Genomic DNA, 18,720 nt, shown 5'->3' on the forward strand with positions numbered 1-18,720 from the left:
CTATCTTGCTTCTATCCTTTGGGTTCCAGGAGATACCCTGGTCCTTTTTTGAAATTCCTTCATGGTTCATTTTGTTTGGGCTGAATTTTTGCTACTTATTTGGGAGACTCCTGGTTAATATATAGGTGAGATATTCATTGAAATCCATTATGGTCTTCAGGTAAGGACTGATTTAAGATGGTGAAAAGACACCCAAGTAGAAATAGTTAGTAGACAGATATAATTTAGGTGAAAACAGAAGGCAAACAGATGCTCAAGGAGATGGACTGCATACAAGTTAAGAGCAAGGACCTCAGACCCTCAAATCCCAACTCAACACAATGTGTAAACACAACTCAGTTATTCTACATTTCTAGACCTCCCTCAAGATATTCATTTGTGAATTGGGATTTGAAAATTATACTAATGAATTTGATGTTTTTACCACACTAAATAATTTGGGGAAAAATTTATACTTACTTATTGGATCGATGTGAAGATTAAATTAGTTCATGGAGTAATACCTGACTCATAGCCAAGTCTCTGGACTAAACTCATTCAATGTAACAGACCTATGCCCAGGCATCTTGCATATGTTATATTATTTATTCTAATCCTCAAAAAACTTTATAAGATTGGAACTATTATTCCTATTTCATTAGATGAAAACATGAGGTTCAGAATAACTTGCCACATGTCCCAAAGTCAGAATTAAAATGAAGATCTAGAATAACTGATTAGAAAATGGAGAATTCCACAACAGTTAGTACAGCATACTACCTATTTTAAGAATTAATGTATCAAAATAAGGAGATCAGATATCCCTAAAATATAGAAAATGAGAGTCAGAGAGTAAATATTAGCAGAGTAAATCCATCGCTGCCAGGATTGGGTGGGGATGCCCTGGACTTTGGGCTCAGCCTACCCAGCCCTATCCTGTGGTGGGTATATCCCTGTTACAGAGCGGGATATATCTGGCAACATGGCTTAATGCTGGTATGGTCTACTTTCTGTTGCTGATTAGATGATACCACAGACTGGATAAGTTATAAAGAAAAGGGGTTATTTTTTATTCACCATTCTGACCCACTTTCAAGAAACCACATCTGGTGATGGCCTTCTTGCTGGCCAAGTCCTGAGATGGCATGAGGTATCACAGAAAAAAAACAGGGAGCATGCACGTACCTACCAAATTGGCATTTGTAGCAGATCCAACTGCAGATAACCCATTAATCCATTAATAACATGAATAGATTAATCTATTCATAAGGGCAGAGTCCTAATCACCTCTAAAGGTCCCATCTGGTATACAACCATATCGCCTAATGGGGATTAAATTTTGACATGAATTTCAGAGGGGACAAACCATTTTCAAACCACAACAATGTCATTAAATATTTAAATCATACAATCTACTGTGATTGTGCTTACCAAGGTTCAGACCCATGAAACCTTAAGCTCTGTGATGATAGAGTTCATGTCTGTCGGTTCATGGCAGTAGCTCTTGCATTCAAGAAAATATCTGGCACACATATACATATATAATAGATTCTGAATAAATATTGTGAATTTGAATTTTTATTATTTACTTGAAGTAATCAAGTAGATCTGAAAAAAGGGAGACAGGCAGTTCATACCAACATAAGCGTTCTAATCCATGCTGGCAGTTTTATTTTCCATAGTAAAATTAATAAATCAGCCTTCTTCCAGATTGTATTTTCCAAATATAAATCATTTCTCATGATTTTAGTTACCCTGAACTACCCTCCGATCAATACTAGATCATGGACAGGCTGGGCCACGTGGGCCTATAAAAACTAAAGACAAGACTCTGGACTGAGATAATCTCTCCACCAAACTCCCTTAAAGAACCCTTACCTTACTTTATTGCCATGCCCTTTCAATTCATAACAGCTTAAACTGTGAAAATAAATTCACTTTGCCATTAAAAATCAGACATCCCAGTTTGTGATCTGCACCTTGAGGAACATGTTTATTTTGGGGGAAGCCAACATCAGCAAAGCAAACAGAGAAGCAACAGGCAGAAAGCACCTGTGAATGTCTCATACTGCTTTACCTCCTCCTTAATTCTCTGGAGAGTGTGAAGTTGCTTCAAGTTGATAATGTAAATTCCATAAAAGACATTTGGACTGGAAAAGCATGGTAACTAAAGTTGCATTTGAAATTCCCTGTAGATAAATCCTTAGTTTATTTCCTACCTATTCCTATCCAATTTCTTGCTTAATACATTCCTGGTCACATATACTAAAGTCGATGATGCAAAAATAAAAAGCATTGCATAATATAAGAGCAAGGATTTTTTTCCCCAGAGAACTGAAAGATAATGTTCAGTTCCTACTTGCAACTCACCTTTAAGAGACAACCTTTGACAGTGTATTTCCTGCATCTCTAATATTTCTAATATTGTCCAATTCATGTCTGCCTGAATGAAGCTCATGAGTCATTGCTTTGTAGATAGCTTAAGGACTCCCTCTTAACACAGTTATATTACTTTAGGAAACTTATGCCTCCTATTACTAGCATCAGCATTTCCATTTCCTATTCATAGTTATAGATAGTGGGGAAAATATAATATTCAAATAATTGCATAAATAAATACCCAAAATGGTCATACAACTGAAAATAAACTCTTGACTGATAGTCTGCATAAGAACTTAAAATGTTCATTCATCAGCAGATATATAATGTCACAATTCAATGCATAAAAAATGACTGAAGAATGATATTGCATAATGTAAGAAAGTTTTAGTTGATTTAAAGTTAAAACCAGAAATAAAATAAAGTTGAAACCATAAACATTACTGATCACCCATTTTGCAAGTTGACACACCTCCCCCACTTCAAGGGCAACATGCAAAAGATTACAACACTGTGATCATCAAGGGTATTTATTATGCCCAAATATAAAGACAATGCCATTGATCTACCAATAAGGAAATGAAATTTGAGTTGATTCTGCAATAGTTGTGTGAGTTTTAATGAACCTGCCTTATCCCTGTACTCAAAGCCCGTAAGTAGTTACAAGTTAGTAAAGAACGTGAGGGGGCTGGGGTTGTGGTTCAGTGGTAGAGCACTTGCCTAGCATGTGCGAGGCACTGAGGTTGATTCTCAGCTCCTCATATAAACAAATAAATAAAATAAAGGTCCATCGACAACTAAAAAATATATTTTTAAAAAATATTAGGGATATAATCAGCAGCAAAGGGAGAATGACCACAGTCATAGCCCAGTATCAGAGCCCTATCAATTAGCCATGAGCAGAAGTAAAAGCAAGGATAGAGTTGTGTAAATTGTTTTTGTTTTCTTTCATATGCTGGAATACGCTTATACTTCTTTTTATTCAAATGAGGCTTTAGACAACAAGTGAATTTTTGAGGAAAAAGGGAATTACATCTGATTGGTATAAAATGTAGAGAGATTTTAATTATTAATAATAATGTGTAGAAGAGATGGGAGGAAGAAAACCTAGAGGAAAGGAAGGTGTAGCTTGGATCTTATATCCACTCACATGAAACCCAATGAGCAATTTCTTTAGGTTTAGTCAATCCAGCCTGATGCACAGTGTGAAATAAACAAAGACAGTAAAGAATTAGGATTCAGTTGAAGAAATGGGAAAGGGGCTTTTTAATATTTTGTTACCAACCTATTAATTATAATAAAACAAGCTACATGGAACTCTGCTATCTGACAACCTCATCTATCTGGAGCAAAAAGTCAACAGAATGAAGGGTATGGAAAGAGGCCTTTGCAGAAATAAAACAGAGATTACCAAGTCCATACCCTGAAGATCATGTCCATTGCTCCTAGATGTTTATGGAAGCCTTTTCTTAGAGGCTATTAATTTTTTACTGGATTCGATTTTAAAGGATTTGTCAATTCGGTTTCCAAACCCATGGAAGGTAAAAGCAGTAAATAAGAAGGAGAAAGGATCACAGCAGGCATGCAGGGAGCAGTAAGAAGAGAAAGCTGGGCGTCTATAAGCAGGGTGGAGACGAAAAAGTCATAAACATTGACTCAATGATCAAAAAGCCTTGGGGAAGGAATTTTGAAAACTGATGCCTCTATCAACCATGAGTAATCAAGAGGGTTAATTTACATTTAGTATAAAGACACTCCTTGAGTTAGCCAACACGTAATGTTATGTAAATAGTTCCATATGGCACATAATACAATTTTAAAATAGGAGATTTCATATCACATTGAGAAATGAAAAGAAGTGTGCAAATAAAGACCACAAAGTAAGTCCACAAGGCCGGAAGTTGCAGATTTCAAGGAGAAAATGGCCCTCCATGCTCCTTCTTACATGGCCCTTGTTCCCAGGCAGATTCTCACTGTGTTCACTTGTGTTATAACACTGCTATTTGTTTATCCCCCTTTTAATACTTTCTAATCATGTCTAAAAAGTGGTTAAGTGATAGGAGAATACAGGACCAGTCTATAAAACTAATCAAAACATTAAACATTTAAACAAAACAGGCACAATCGTGTATGTCACCAGTTCCAGTTATTTAAGAAGCTGAGGTCTGAGGATTGCTTGAGCCCAGGAGTTTGAAGCCAGCCTGGGCAACACAGTGAGACCCTGTTTAAAACAAACAAACAAACAAACACGAAGATATGTTCTACTTATCTTAAATTTGTGTTGTCCATTGTTCATGAACTCCAGTGAATGACTGTACTTTGCATAGGTAGAAAAATATCGCACGTATTTTAAAAAATAAGCCAAAATAGAGCAAAGATTTATATACAAATGTGTTCATAACAATAGTATTTAGCACTTTAAACATTGGAAATAACCTAATTAGTCAACACTAAAGAACAGTTAAATAAATTATGGTATATATATTGATGGGCAATTATGTAACCATAAAAACTATATTTTATTAGGATATTTATATGGCACAAAATTATGTTCAAAACAAGATACAGAATGTATGTGTAGTATAACTTCAACTGGGTACAAATATATACAAAGAAGATTGTTTTAGTCAGCTGGCTAGAAGATCTGACCAGTGTTGGGTCCTCTCTGCCACGTCCCGCGTGGAGGAGGAAAGGGTTGACGGCCTGAGGAGGATGTTGGTGGTTTTTCTATTACCCAAAAAACTTATACTCAGTAAACACACGAAGCCAATACTCTTTATGAGAGGGAGTGTGACGGTCCAGGTCCTACCAACTCTCGCCTCTTTACAACCATGAGTCGCCCAACTCTCTTTTATTTATCAACAACAGGTAAAAGGAGCAAGTACCGGGAGGAGCTTCTTCTGTGATGGACAGAATAGGGTGGAGTTAGGGGAGCCATCCTTTTATGGGGAAAATTCCAGAAGGAGACAGGGAACCACTCCCATGCAGTGCCACATACTTCCGGGCAGTTCCTAGAAGCCAGGCCTCTGAGTCACATGGCTCAGCCTAGTCTGATTCTGCTAAATGAGGACACTTCCCACAGACTAGCACAATTATGGAGGAGGAAAGGTTTATTTGAGGGTTCATGGTTTCAGAGGTCTTAGTCCATAGAAGGCCACCTCCATTCCTCAGGGCTGGAGGTGAGGCAGAACATCGTGGCAAAGAGTGTGGCAGAAGGAAGCAGCTTGCATGGTCAGGAAGCAGAGAGAGAGAGAGAGAGCCTCTCCACTCTCCAGATATAAAATACATACCTCAAAGCCACCCCCAATTCCAGTCTCCTCCAACCACACCCTACCACTTCAATTAATCCCATTAGGGATTAATCCATTGATTGGGTTAAGACTCTTACAACCCAATCATTTCCCTCTGAACCTTCCTGCATTGTCTCACAATGCTTTTGGAGGACACCTCACATTCAAACCATAATAAAGATAGAATAAAAAGGTTTCATTAGTAATAACCACAAAATTTTTTTAAAACCTAGGAATAAACTATATATATATAATATAAAAATACCCAAAGAATGCTATTAAATGTTTACCAAAAGACATTTTAAAAACCTGAAAAATGAAAAGGTATACCATGTCCCTTCATGGGAAGACTCATGTAAATATTTGACAAACTCTTTGTAATTTCAGTCAATATTATGATAGGATTTTAATGAACTTGATGTGCCAATTATAAAATTCATCTGGAAAAGTACAAACTTAAGAATAGCTAAGACATTTTCAAAAGTGTAATGATGGACCAGACTCTTCATACCAGATATCAAAACATGTTTTGTAGCCATAATAATTAAAGTGTGGTGTTGGTTCGGAACAGAAAAATAGATTAATGAAAGAGACTAGATCATCAGTTACTGACATTGCATTTCGAGCAATTAATAATAGGTGATAGGACAATTGGTTATACATTTATTTAATATATATTTTTTTTAGTTCTAGGAGGACATAATACCCTTATTTTTATGTGGTGCTGAGGAGCAAACCCAGGGCCTCTTGCGTGCTGGGTGAGCCTACTACCACTGAACGACAACCCCAGCCCATTGGTTATTCATTTGAAAAAAAAAAGAAAGATGTATCTTCTACTTCACACCATTCAAAAGTCAATTAACGTGGCCTTTCCAGTGACTGGCATGGGCCATGGCCTGAAGAATAAGCAGCAAAGATGGTGGACTGGGACTGGCACGGCTCGAGCCCAGCAGGTAACAGCTGGCAGGGTTGGGGTTGCACAGGCTGCCGGCACAGCAGGGAGGCTTGTTATAAACAGGGGTTTTGAGTAAATGAAGAAACTGAGTAAGGATGGTGAGAGCAGGTTTCTCTGTCAGAGAAGGGAGTTACATGACAGATTAGCAGTAATTAGCAAGGTTACAGAAATAAGTGAAACTTAGCAAAAGATGAAATTTTGAACAGTTACTACAGAAAGAGAAACAACTTTCTTCAGGCTATTATTTCACTACTAATTAGACAAGTTATTTTTTTCAATAGGTAGGGACACAAAAACAATCCTCTAAGCAGCCCACCTTGACTGATTATCACAAATAATCTTTTTAAAAGAAAATTATATAAGTGTCAACCTGGAGAACTGATTGAGGAGTGAGGGAGGGCAAAGTTTCGATTATTCACAAAAATGAGAGATGTTTATAAAAGTGGAAAATATTTACACAAACAGACCAAACTAAAAAAGAAAAATGTCAATGGACTCGTTTCAAGAAATATTGTGGTTTTATATTTTATAGAAGGGATTAAAAATCAATTTTTTTGTCAAGTTCGTGGTGTTTAAATGGAAAGTTTCCAAAAATAAATGCATAACAGGTCAGGCATGGGGGTGAACACCTGTAATCCCAAACTACTCAAGAGGCTGAGGCAGGAAGATTACAAGTTCAGCACTAGCCTTGGCAAGTTCAAGGCCAGCCTGGATGATTTCAGAGAACCTTTTTGAAAGGGCTGGGAATTGGGGAGGGAGAGTAAAGTGCCCGGCTCTATTCCAAAAAATAAATAAATAATAACAAGGGCTGGGGATGCAGCTCTGCAGTAAAGCACCCTTGAGTTCAATCCCTAGTACTGGGGGGGAGGGGGGCGATAAAAAAGAAAACACAAAACAGGAGTTTGCCTAACAGTGTCTGAATTTTAAGTTTATGATTATTAAAAGACTTTCTAAGCTCTTCTCATATCAAATCTTTCATAAGAGAAAATTTGAGGATACAAATAAATCGGTAGTCAAACTACATGGGTTTTTTTAAATGTCCTGCAATGCTAGCTAAAAAGAAGCAACAAAGAAAAGCTGGACTGACAATGCTAGTAAAAAACCGTGAGGAGTTGAGTGAAGCACACATCAAAAAAGGAAATCCAGAACACAATCCAAAGTCTAATAAAAATCATCATTTTAAGTACTAGACGTTGTCCTTTAAAGACTTTCACTGAAATTATTTCATCATCATGAAAACCTTGCAAGATGTTTCTGACCCTTCATAAAGCTAATAAGCGACAGAAGTAATCCAAACCCAATTTTATGATTCAAAACTCATATATTCATGTTCTTTCTACTATACAATTGATCTCCTCTTTGTAGAAACTCAAAGCTTCTTACAACTGAACATAGTATTGCCATTCTATAACATAGGAATATCTGAATAACAACTTCCAAAGGAAGTCTTTCTCCTTAAAACCCTAAAAAGAAAGAGCTAAAGCAGGACTAGAGTGTATGTGGTAGGTTGGTTATATGTATATTCACTTTAGTAAGTCTTGATTCCAAGGGTCTACAAAATCTAATTACCTTTTTTCACCCTAATTCATAATCTCAGGAAGCCCAACAGGATTCTGTGTAATTTAAACAGAAATAGAATTCTATAATACAACAAATCTCTCTCAAGCATCCATAGCTGACTAGCTTTGCCTTATCAAATTTCAGCAACTAGACCTAGAAATTGTGTGCCACTCCCCCTTCCCCAATATAAAATTAGGACCAAAGGGCTAAAAAGAGACTGCCTTCATTTAGGCAGAGGGCATTTAGTGAGATCTGAAGCAGATTTTTCAAACCTAAAATGACTAAATCACAATATCTACACACCCGCTCTCATTCCCAAGTTTCATAAATGTAATCTACTTAAAAAACTGGATCTATAGGTGGGGAAAGGGGGATTCCATGGCCATACTTCTTCATGTTACCAATCTTCGTGATCAGATATGTCATCATATGATAATGCTAGATGGCATGTAAGAAAAGCATATAATAAGCATGGCTATCTGGTCCAAGGATCCATGTGAAATAACCAGTTTTCCATTATTACTGTATATATGTACTATTCCTTGTGAATTTTGTCTGTAATACTTGCTGATGTTTATAAAAATGAACATACAAATCACTACCTTCTATCTCAAAACATCTTTGCCAAAGAAAAAGTAAAACATCAACATTGGCTAGTAAAACTTTAGAAAAGTGGAAAATATTAATACTATACTACATATTCTTTAAAACTATATTTTTCCCCAAAGTAGAAGAAATACCTAGAACATGAAATTCTGAATTACAATTTTAGTTTTTATTTAAGGAAGAATATGAAACTTCTTCCCTCAAGTCAAAGACAACAGTAGTAAAATTTGTACATAATAGGTGATCAATAAATGAGTGAATATGTTAATATACTCCATAAAAATCCCCCAATTTTTCCAAACTAAGTATTCCAACAACTCATACCTCACACATGGTATCCACATAACAAACTAATATACAAAACCCAAGTTTTTAAAAATATAACAACAATCTTTTTATGAAAAATACATGATAAACTGAAATTTGAGTAAAGAAAAAAATTTTTTTATAATTTATTTATTTTGATTCATTGTAAACAAATGGGGTACAACTGTTGTTTCTCTGGTTGTACATGAAGTAGAGTTGCACCATTTGTGTAACCATACATGTACACAGGGTAATGATGTTATTTGTCCTTCTGTTATTTTTCCTTCCCCCCACCCCCCCACCTCTCTTTTTCCTCTATACAATCCATCCTTCCTCCATTCTTGCCTCTCTCGCATCCCCCATTATGTATCATCATTCGCTTATCAGAGAGATCATTCGGCCTTTGGTTTTTTGGGACTGGTTTATCTCACTGAGCATGATATTCTCCAACTGCATCCATTTACCTGCAAATGCCACAATTTTATTCTTCTTTATGGATGAGTGATAATCCACTGTGTATACATACCACAGTTTCTTTATTCATTCATTAATTGAAGGGCATCTAGGTTGGTTCCACAATCTAGCTACTGTGAATTGAGCAACTATGAACATTGATGTGGCTGCATCACTGTAGTATGCTGATTTTAAGTCCTTTGGGTATAGGCCAAGGAGTGGGATAGGTGGGTCAAATGGTGGTTCCATTCCAAGTTTTCTAAGGAATCTCCACACTGCTTTCCAGAGTGGCTGCACTAATTTACAACCCCACCCACAACGTATGAGAAAAAAATGTTTTTCACATGCTATGCTCCAAACTTATCTTATTTGGGATACTTCTTTGAAAAAGGAATAGAATCTAATAACACATTTTGTCAGAAACTTCTTCAGAGTTAGACATAGTAAGAGTATCATAAGGGGGTTCAATAAGGGTCTGTCAGATAAATCCATACTAAGTCAAAGTGACCTATTTTCTCTCAATAAATAGATGCAATTATTCCCTGCAAAAGCCTCCAATGGACAAGGTGTAGCTCCAGCTCATGATATTCAATAAACACTTAATTAGCACAGACTGTGTAATAGACCAAGAATGAGCAAACTTTTTCTGTAAGGAGTCAAATAGTAAATATTTAGGCTTTGCAGGCCATATGGTCTCTATGGCAACTACTCAAGTGTGCTGTCGTACCCAAAAACAACCACAGTCAATATATAAACAAAGGGCATGGATATGTTCCAATAAAACTGTCTTTATGAACACAGAAACTTGAATTTCCTATAATGTTCCCATGACACAAAGTATTCTTCTTTTGATTTTTTTTTCATTCAAAAATATAAAACTAGTCTTAACTTGCAGGCCTTAACAAAACAGACAATGGGCTGAAAGTTGCCCATGGTTTGCCAACCCTTGTAATACACAAAGAAAATAATTTGCCTAAAGTGCACACAGAGAATATTTTAATCTTCTTACCCCAGAAAACATAAAAAGAACAAAAAGTGACTTATCTTTAGGGTCAGTGCTAATTAAAGTCTAGGAGTTACTCTGAATAATATTTTAGATGATATATGCACACACCTATATAAAGATAAATGTATGTATGCATATTTCTCTTAGTCCATCTACTAATGCTTAGAATTTCTCCAATTCAATGAGAGATGAGGTCTCAAAGGCATAACTGAGATAACTGTCAATAATCTTTAACTGTCAATAATCTTTACTCAATTAAATAATGAGTACCTACTATACTAACTATGCTGACATTGAAAATAAAAGATGAAAAGTCACAGTGCCTGCCTAAAAGGAGTTCACAGTGTTGAGATAGTCATGTAATTAATTAAAATGTTTTGATAATTTACTATAATGTGAATATTTACCAGATGCAGAGGGGAAACAGAGAATAGCATATCCAAGCCCAATCAGGGAGTAAGCAAAACCTTTTTCACTAAAAAGTTAACTATTTGGTCCAACGCATAATGGTTGAGAAAGAATGACCAGAGAACAAAGGAGAGGAGAGGAATGGTTCATGAAAAGAGGACTTCATATAGAAAAGTATGAAAATGTAAGAGAACATTATATTTTGAAGGAAGCACAAGTAATTCAGAATTACTGAGGAAAAGCTTTACAGAATAAAATGACAGGTAATGAGTCTAGAAGCAGGGAAATGATCATGAAGGACTTTACATAGTTTGCTGAAAGAAACTTTTTTTGAAGAAAAGAGTAACATTATCAGCTGACCATTTAAAAAGTTCACTCTGGCAGCAATGCAGAGATACACAAGAAAGGTACATGAATTTGGTATAAATGGTAAAGATGTCTACTAAGCAAATGGATTTTTAAAAACTCACCAAGATATTGACCATAACACAGCTGCTTACTTTAGATTACTGACAGCAGACTATCTCAAGTTTTGGTAAAAAAGGCATTTGAGGGGTGATATGTACCATGCACTAAATAAAGGCAGAAACTGATTTTATGGGGGAGAAGAGAATAAAGAAAAGCCATGATTATAACTAACACCAACTTAATTATTTTGCCTCTTAAATTTAGCCACATTTACTTTCAACTACTCAAGAACAAACAGATGCTGAATAAAACAAGATGTATTTTGTAATTTGTGGCCCCTAAAAAAGCAATTTATCTGACACCTGTAACATCTGCAAACACAGCTTTCTCAAGATTTATGAAGATTTTTAAAAATAAACTGACTTGAACCAGGGATATAGTTCAGTGCAAAGCACTTGCCTAGCATGTATTAGGCCTTGGTTAACTTAAATCCCCAGCACCACAAAAAAAATAAATTGATCTAATAAAATAAATTTGTTTCCAGAAATAATTATAATTACTTTGAGTTTCCTATAATAAGAAAGTTCCCTACCAGAAATTTTTCACTTACTGCATCCTCAACCTGCTTTAGTCTTCTAAAACTCAAGACAAAAATTTCTTGTTCTCTATTTAACATAACCTTGAATCTTAAGTATTCAAAGTGAAATATCCTCTAAAAGAAAAAGAAAGAATTAATGAGTGAGAAAGTATAGCTCTATGTTCTTAAGCTTTTAACATTCGTTACCATGACTTTTTAAGGAGATTCATTAGGGACATATACTATTCATTACTACATATACATCTCCTCACTCATCTAATAAGTTACCACCAAAGATGATATTCAAGTAAATCAAGAAATAGTTTTCATGGTATACAATGAAGTCTAAGCTATTTCATGCAGTACATTTATGTAATATCCTCCCTTCAAATATAAAAGTATGATGATTACAAACACATAAAACAAATATAATATTGATTATCAATTCATTCAGAGGAAGGAGAAATGTTTAAGTACATACAGCTTCCAATAGATGTTACCTTGATCAGATGTAAAAAATCATGCACAAAAGCTTGTTACAGCTCCTTGAAAAAAAATCTGGATATTGTCAATAACTAACATTGTGTGATTCTAGGTAAATGTAATCCAATGTAATTCAACTAGTATGCCCAATCAGTAACTGATTTAATTTTAACTTTATTGCAAGAGGAATATGACAAGGAAAGAATTTTGATGCATTTTTTTATGTACACTTGTTCTATCATATATCCAATAAGTATCAACTGCCTTAATATTTCCCTCTTGGAACTACCTGATTAGTACATTCCTTTCTAGGGTCTACTTGTCTTTCTTTAAAATAATCCATACAGATTCATTTACAGAATACTAAAAGACCAAAGGCACTTATGGAGAAGACGGGGAAAAGGAAAATGGGCATGGAAGAGTCCGAGAATCAATGATGGGTTTACTTTGTGGTAAAAATTATATCTGTTTAAGATTTGAAAATAGATGGAAATTAATAAAAAGAAGAATCAATGATGGGAGAGAAAAGAGTATGTTTAACAATGTTGGTAAATTTGTATGATAAATTTGGAAAAACAAATTAGGTTTTACAAGTGAACATTCTGAATCAGTACAAATACATAGTATGGGCTAAGTATACATTCAATTTATTAAATATACTCAAGATATAAACATATATCCTGAATAAATTTTAGCTACAAAGATTATAGTGAATTCATCATAATGTCAACATGTAGAAAAACTTAGTGTTTGGGCTACATGAGATCTATGATTCGCAGCATAAAGAAGTTTCGGTAGAATAAAATGGCAGAAACAGTTCATCTAAAAGAAGAAAGTAATTATCATAATTGTGAGAGGTAATGTTTCATTTCTTAAAATGAGTGAAGGTATGAGTGTTGGCTGCATTGCTATTCTTTATAGCTTACTCATCTTTTTTAATATTTTTTATTTGTAGACGGACACAATACCTTTGTATTATTTATTTATATTATATGGTGCTGAGGATTGAATCCAATGCCTCACATGAGCTAGGCAAGTGCTCTACCACTGAGCCACAATCCCAGTCCTACTTACTCATCTTTATAAATATCATTTCTTATGGGTCAATCTCTATAAAACAGTGTTTAAGTGTTAAAAAATCTGAGCAAACCTGCATTCATATAGGAGTTAAATACATAAAAGCAAGCAATCCATTTTTGCTAGCTATTTTTTAAAATAAAGGTAATAAAAATGTGAGAAGACAGGAGAAATAATAATTTCTCCTTAATTTTCCTAAAGAAAATTAGCAGTAAATGTTTACTGGTGCTTTTAAAGAAATGGTATGTTTCATATCAAACTACTGAAAGTAACTTTTTATGCTAAAGTTCCCTCCAAAACCAAACACCATCACAAATATTTCCTCAACCACATAAAAAGTACTGATACTCCTCCATTCATCATCCCACAAATAAATTTAAAAACAAATTCCTAAAGAGGAATGTTCATACCATAAATAATGATATTTTTGTATATATGTAGGCTTAACATTTATGTGAATTCTACTAGGTTTATCTATATCTTTAGTATTTATTCTATGGTGTGCTCATGCATTTTAATTATGCCTTGTCAGTACTAATTTGAGTGAAAGAACAATATAGAGTAATGGTGAAGAACACAGTCTGGAGCCAGAGTTCCTAAATTGAAACCCAACTAGGGACTGGAGATAGGGCTCAGTGGTAGAGTGTTTGCCTAGCATGTGTGAGGCGCTGGGTTCAATCCTTAGCACCACGTAAAAATAAATAAATAAAATTAAGGTATTGTGTCTGTAAGGAATCTGGCTATCTACGACTAAAAAGAAAAGAAAAAGAAAAACCCAGCTCTTCCACTTCTTGGCTATATAATTTTGGACAAGTTATTTAACTTACGTTTCAATTTCTCATCTATAAGAAAAAAATAACAATGGGTACCTCATAAAATGATGAAACTGATTAAAACAATGTACAACAGGACAAGCACAGAGTAGGTGCTGAAAAGCATGAGCTATTACTCCTGGTAGCAACACCCTGTCAAATTCTTAGCAATCTGAGTTACTGACTAAAATCAGATACTCTTAAAAATAGACATTAAATCTAAGAACTGATTAACAATATGTTTAAAGCCTTGCAATTCATAAGAGAATAGGTAATTAATAACCAACAAAACCACTCTATAAATAAAGAACAATCTGAGAGGATTGGTTCCCAAACGTGCAACTATCCATTTCTTCCCTTACACAAGGGGGCAGTGATAACAAGAAAAGAATGGGATTCTGCAACACCTCTTCCTACAGACAGTAGGGGGTGGCAGTACATATGGCTTTCAGTCAGAACAAAACAGGAAGACCCAACAGAACTGCTCTTTATTCTCCTTTGGCCCTCTCTTCTCTTCTTTAGCCTCAACAGAGCCTCAAGGTAAGGGACATATCTACAGAAAAGACTAAAACCCAAAATTAATCAGCAGGGAAAATCCAATTTTGTATTTGAAGCAAATGATCCTTCAATGGCTGAATTTGGAACCAGACGGAAGCCAATCAGTATGAATTTTCAGATTATCTGGCAAATTACTATAATAAGAACAACATTCAGACAAGAAATTCAATTTCTCTATAAGAATTATAATACACCCACATCTCATCAATAATTAATATCCTAATGAACATTTCCTGATGTATCTGCTTTTGTTTCACAGTATACACTCATTGTATGTATACGTTACATTAAATAGCTCATCTAGCTGTCTTTTGTTACTTGTGAAATTCCAGCTATGTTCTAACAATCCTCTCATGACACAGATGTTCTTAAAAGGAAGTCACAATGTTTTGCAGCATGTGGGTAATTTCATATATATGTATATGTTCATATATGTGTGGAAGGGTGGGGGAACAGGAAGGAAGAGAGAGGGAAAGAGAAAGGGAATATTTAATGTGTTATTTTTGTGCTTGCATTCCTAAGACAATCTACCTGGAAAATACTGCAAGAAGCACTCCACTGACAGTGTCATGTTGTTACTTTTTATGCCAATTTACAGTATTCAAGTCTCTTATTTCACCATCCCAACACCAAGAACATACCAAATATTTCACTACTGCCATTCTCTGTAATTAACCATTGCGATAGCTTTTGGCTCCAACCCCTCAAAATGCCTGAAAATTTATCCCTTTTGTTCAACCATATTGTTTTGTTTTCCTCGTTCCAGTTATCTTCACCTGTGTAAAAATCTAGGCAAGGGCACATATGAAAAATATTTCTCTTTGCCTAATCATCTTGAACTCAAAATTATGGTCAAGATGTTTGGTTTGTTTTCGTGGGGTTTTTTTCCCCCCTTTTCTTTTCCTGGAAAGGAGCATAGGAGAGAGTAAAAGACACCCCAACACCAAATCGTCCTAATGTTAATTATCATTGTTTATGTTTTGTGAAAACCATTTTAAACATCCCACACCTGGAACAGAAGACAGGATACAATTGTATCAGTGCTTTGCTCCCTGACAGCAAAACCTGCAATTATTTTAGCCCTATTTTTTCCTTCCCATCACACAGACACAATTTGCTTTCTGCTTTCACGTGGGCACGTTTCCCTATTTTAAAAACAAAAAACAAACAAAAAAAACTCTCACAGCTCCTCTGGGTTTCCTATGGTACAATATCTAGCAGTGAACCCTATTAATCTTTTATTACACTACACCTCCTTTCCCAAAGGAATTACTAATATCACTTCGGTCATGAATTTCAACGCCACACAGGCCAGCCCATCCTGTGCCTTACCTGACACATTTCACAACTACTTTTATGCTGCATTCTGGGGACACATTTTGCAACTCGTTCCGCACGACGTTCCCTGCCACGTTTAGCGATCTGCCTCGCATCTATCTTATCTTGGTCCCCGTCATCCGAAGACTGTCAGGTACCAAATTCCAGGACACCTTCGGTGACAGCAAAGTGGCCCACCCCGGACCCATCTGAAGCCCCCCTCAGTGCCACACTGGCAAGATCCTTCCCCACCTTGGACACCGAGGCACTTGGCTGCCCATTTCTCTGCCTCCCCTCCGGCCCCCGCCCCACTCCCTGGAGCTGGGGCGTCGAAGACGAACGCCCCTGTCACTGAAGCGACCTGTGCTTTCCCGGTTCCCCGACCCCTTACCTGCCGCTCTGAGGGGCTCGCAGCACCCCTGGGTCAAGCCCCAGACCCGGAGGTCTCCGGCGAGGTCCGCGCCGCCCTCGATTCCCCGGAGCACCTCGCTGCCCTCCGACGCCCCGCCGAGGGTCTGCGCCCGGGAACGGCGCGGCGCGGCCTCGCGGCCGGCGAGCGCAGCCCGCGGCGGTCCTCCTGTCAGCCACGGCGCGGGGGCAGGCTCTCGCCCCTCAGCTCCGCGGCGGCGGCGGCGGCGGGCGCCTTGCTCCGCCTCGCGCGCGGCACAGCCGGGAGGTGAACGCGAGGGGGATGGGAACGGGGGCGGGGCCGCCCGGAGGAGGCGCGGAGGGCGGCAGTGGCGGGAGGGCAGCGCCGGCGGCCCCGGGCACTGCGCTCCGTGCGCTCTCAGCTTGCCCCGCTGGGCGAGCGCTCGCGGGAGGCGGCTGTGCCAGCGGGCCCCACCGAAGCAGCGCGCCTAGCAACCCGCTCCGGGCCGGCCGCTCTCTAGCGCCGCCGCCGCGCCGGGGGCGTCGCACCCTCGGAGGCCGCCCGCAGCCCCGCCCCCTCCGGGCCGGGGTGGGGAGGAGCGCGAGCGCGGAGGGAGAGCGCGTGCGTGGGGGCGCGTGCGTGGTGGAGCGCGCGCGCCCCCGCCCCCTGCCCCCTTCACAGTTTGAGGGTGGGGAGAGACTGGGAGAGGGAGTGGAGAAGAAACCCCCTTCTGAGCGGAGAGATGGACTCTTGGCGCTCTAGGATGCCTAGGCATTTCTCGCTTCCTCAGGGGGCTTTGACTGGTGGGGTCTGTGGCTTTTGGTGGGGGAGAGGAAACTCGATAGCTGACAAGGCCCTGCATAGTTAGGCCCCGCCCCCAGGGATGATGTCACTCTCGAGGTGGCCGCCGCTGTCACGTGCGCCTACTTCAGGGCCTGACCTGCTGCTTTCATGGCCAGAACGTTCCTCTAGACTTCCCCGACTTCGGTCACCTCAGGCACATGTCACTCCTAGAGTCATCGAAGCCAACAAGTGTCAGTTATTCGTCTCCTGGTTCTCGACTGTAATGTGTAGACGGCTTCGAAATGCCACAGTTGTCTGTGATGGGAATCAGAATGAGCACCAAGGAGGGGGGGAGCAGTGACGGGGTTGGGGGATGGAGAGAAAGAAAACTGTTATTATCTGGAATAATTGCCAAAAATTCAGCAACCATAGCTTACGAGCCTGAGGTAAGGTTGTTACACTGGTGCTGTCGCTGCCAGGTTAGATAAGAAGTAATGTGGCTCTTAAGAGTTAACCAGCAAGGCACGGAAAGTCACCACATTAAAGCCTCATTGAAGGGTATTTAAGTCCTATTTCTCACCCCCCACCTCACCCCACATAGACCTCCTTTATATTTATTCTTCCTGTTCTTCAAATCAAGAAACAAGTCAACTTTACAAGTTAGTTGGAATTTTTTTTTTTCCGTGTGCCATAAGAAAATCTAAAACAATCACTATTGCATAGTCTGCCTGGCTGATCTTCTCTTCCATAAAATGAGATGACCTTTCATGGTCATCCACTTCCTAATGAGTAGCCATGATTGGAAATAGATGCACAAATTACATCAATCAAGAAAGCTATGTCTGTGGAGCTTCTAAGGAAAGGAGGCTGGCTGGTTTGAAAACAGCCCATCTGAATTTACCCCATCCTGTAGCACTTCATTCTGAACTTCTTTGATTAAAAAAAAAAATAGTATTAATTTCAGAACAATACAAGAAATTGAATATGAATCCATGCCCAACAGCTAGTCTTTACAGTGAATGCTTGAAAAGTCAGAGCCACTACAGCTTTGACTGCAGCTGACATGATAAGGTGAAGGACTGACATATGTGACATATGGAATTTTTGGGTGATAACTCCAAAAAGTTAGGTTAATCTAAAACTTATCTACCTATGTTGACAGAGAAAGGTAGTGATTACTTAGGAGGTGATTGAGGAGAGCTAGGAGGGGGCCTTCTGATTTGCTAGAAATGTTAAGTATCTTGATCTAGTTAATGGTTATAAAGGTATAAACCATGGGCCCTTTACCACTGAGCTACATCCCCAGCCTTTCTAATTTCATTTTGAGAATGAAATTGAATTGTCCAGGCTGGTCTCAAACTTGCAATCCTCCTCCCTCAGCCTACCAAGTCAC

At 38.1% G+C, this 18,720-nt stretch overlaps 1 protein-coding gene across 8 annotated transcripts in view; it reads right to left on the reverse strand.

The window, feature by feature from the left end:
* Positions 1 to 17,068, reverse strand: part of TANC2 (tetratricopeptide repeat, ankyrin repeat and coiled-coil containing 2) — a 554,326-nt gene extending 537,258 nt beyond the window's left edge. For 6 of the 8 annotated variants that reach the window (XM_079134934.1, XM_079134933.1, XM_079134942.1 and 3 more), the window contains exon 1: positions 16,566 to 17,068. The gene's annotated coding sequence lies outside the window, so the exon portion shown is untranslated. The remainder of the gene's footprint in view (positions 1 to 16,565) is intronic. The other 2 variants (XM_079134932.1, XM_079134941.1) reach the window with 1 other exon arrangement.
* Positions 17,069 to 18,720: the final 1,652 nt, after the last annotated feature.

Source organism: Sciurus vulgaris, assembly GCF_902686455.1.
Source record: "Sciurus vulgaris genome assembly, chromosome: 3".
NCBI classification, from domain to species: domain Eukaryota; kingdom Metazoa; phylum Chordata; class Mammalia; order Rodentia; family Sciuridae; genus Sciurus; species Sciurus vulgaris.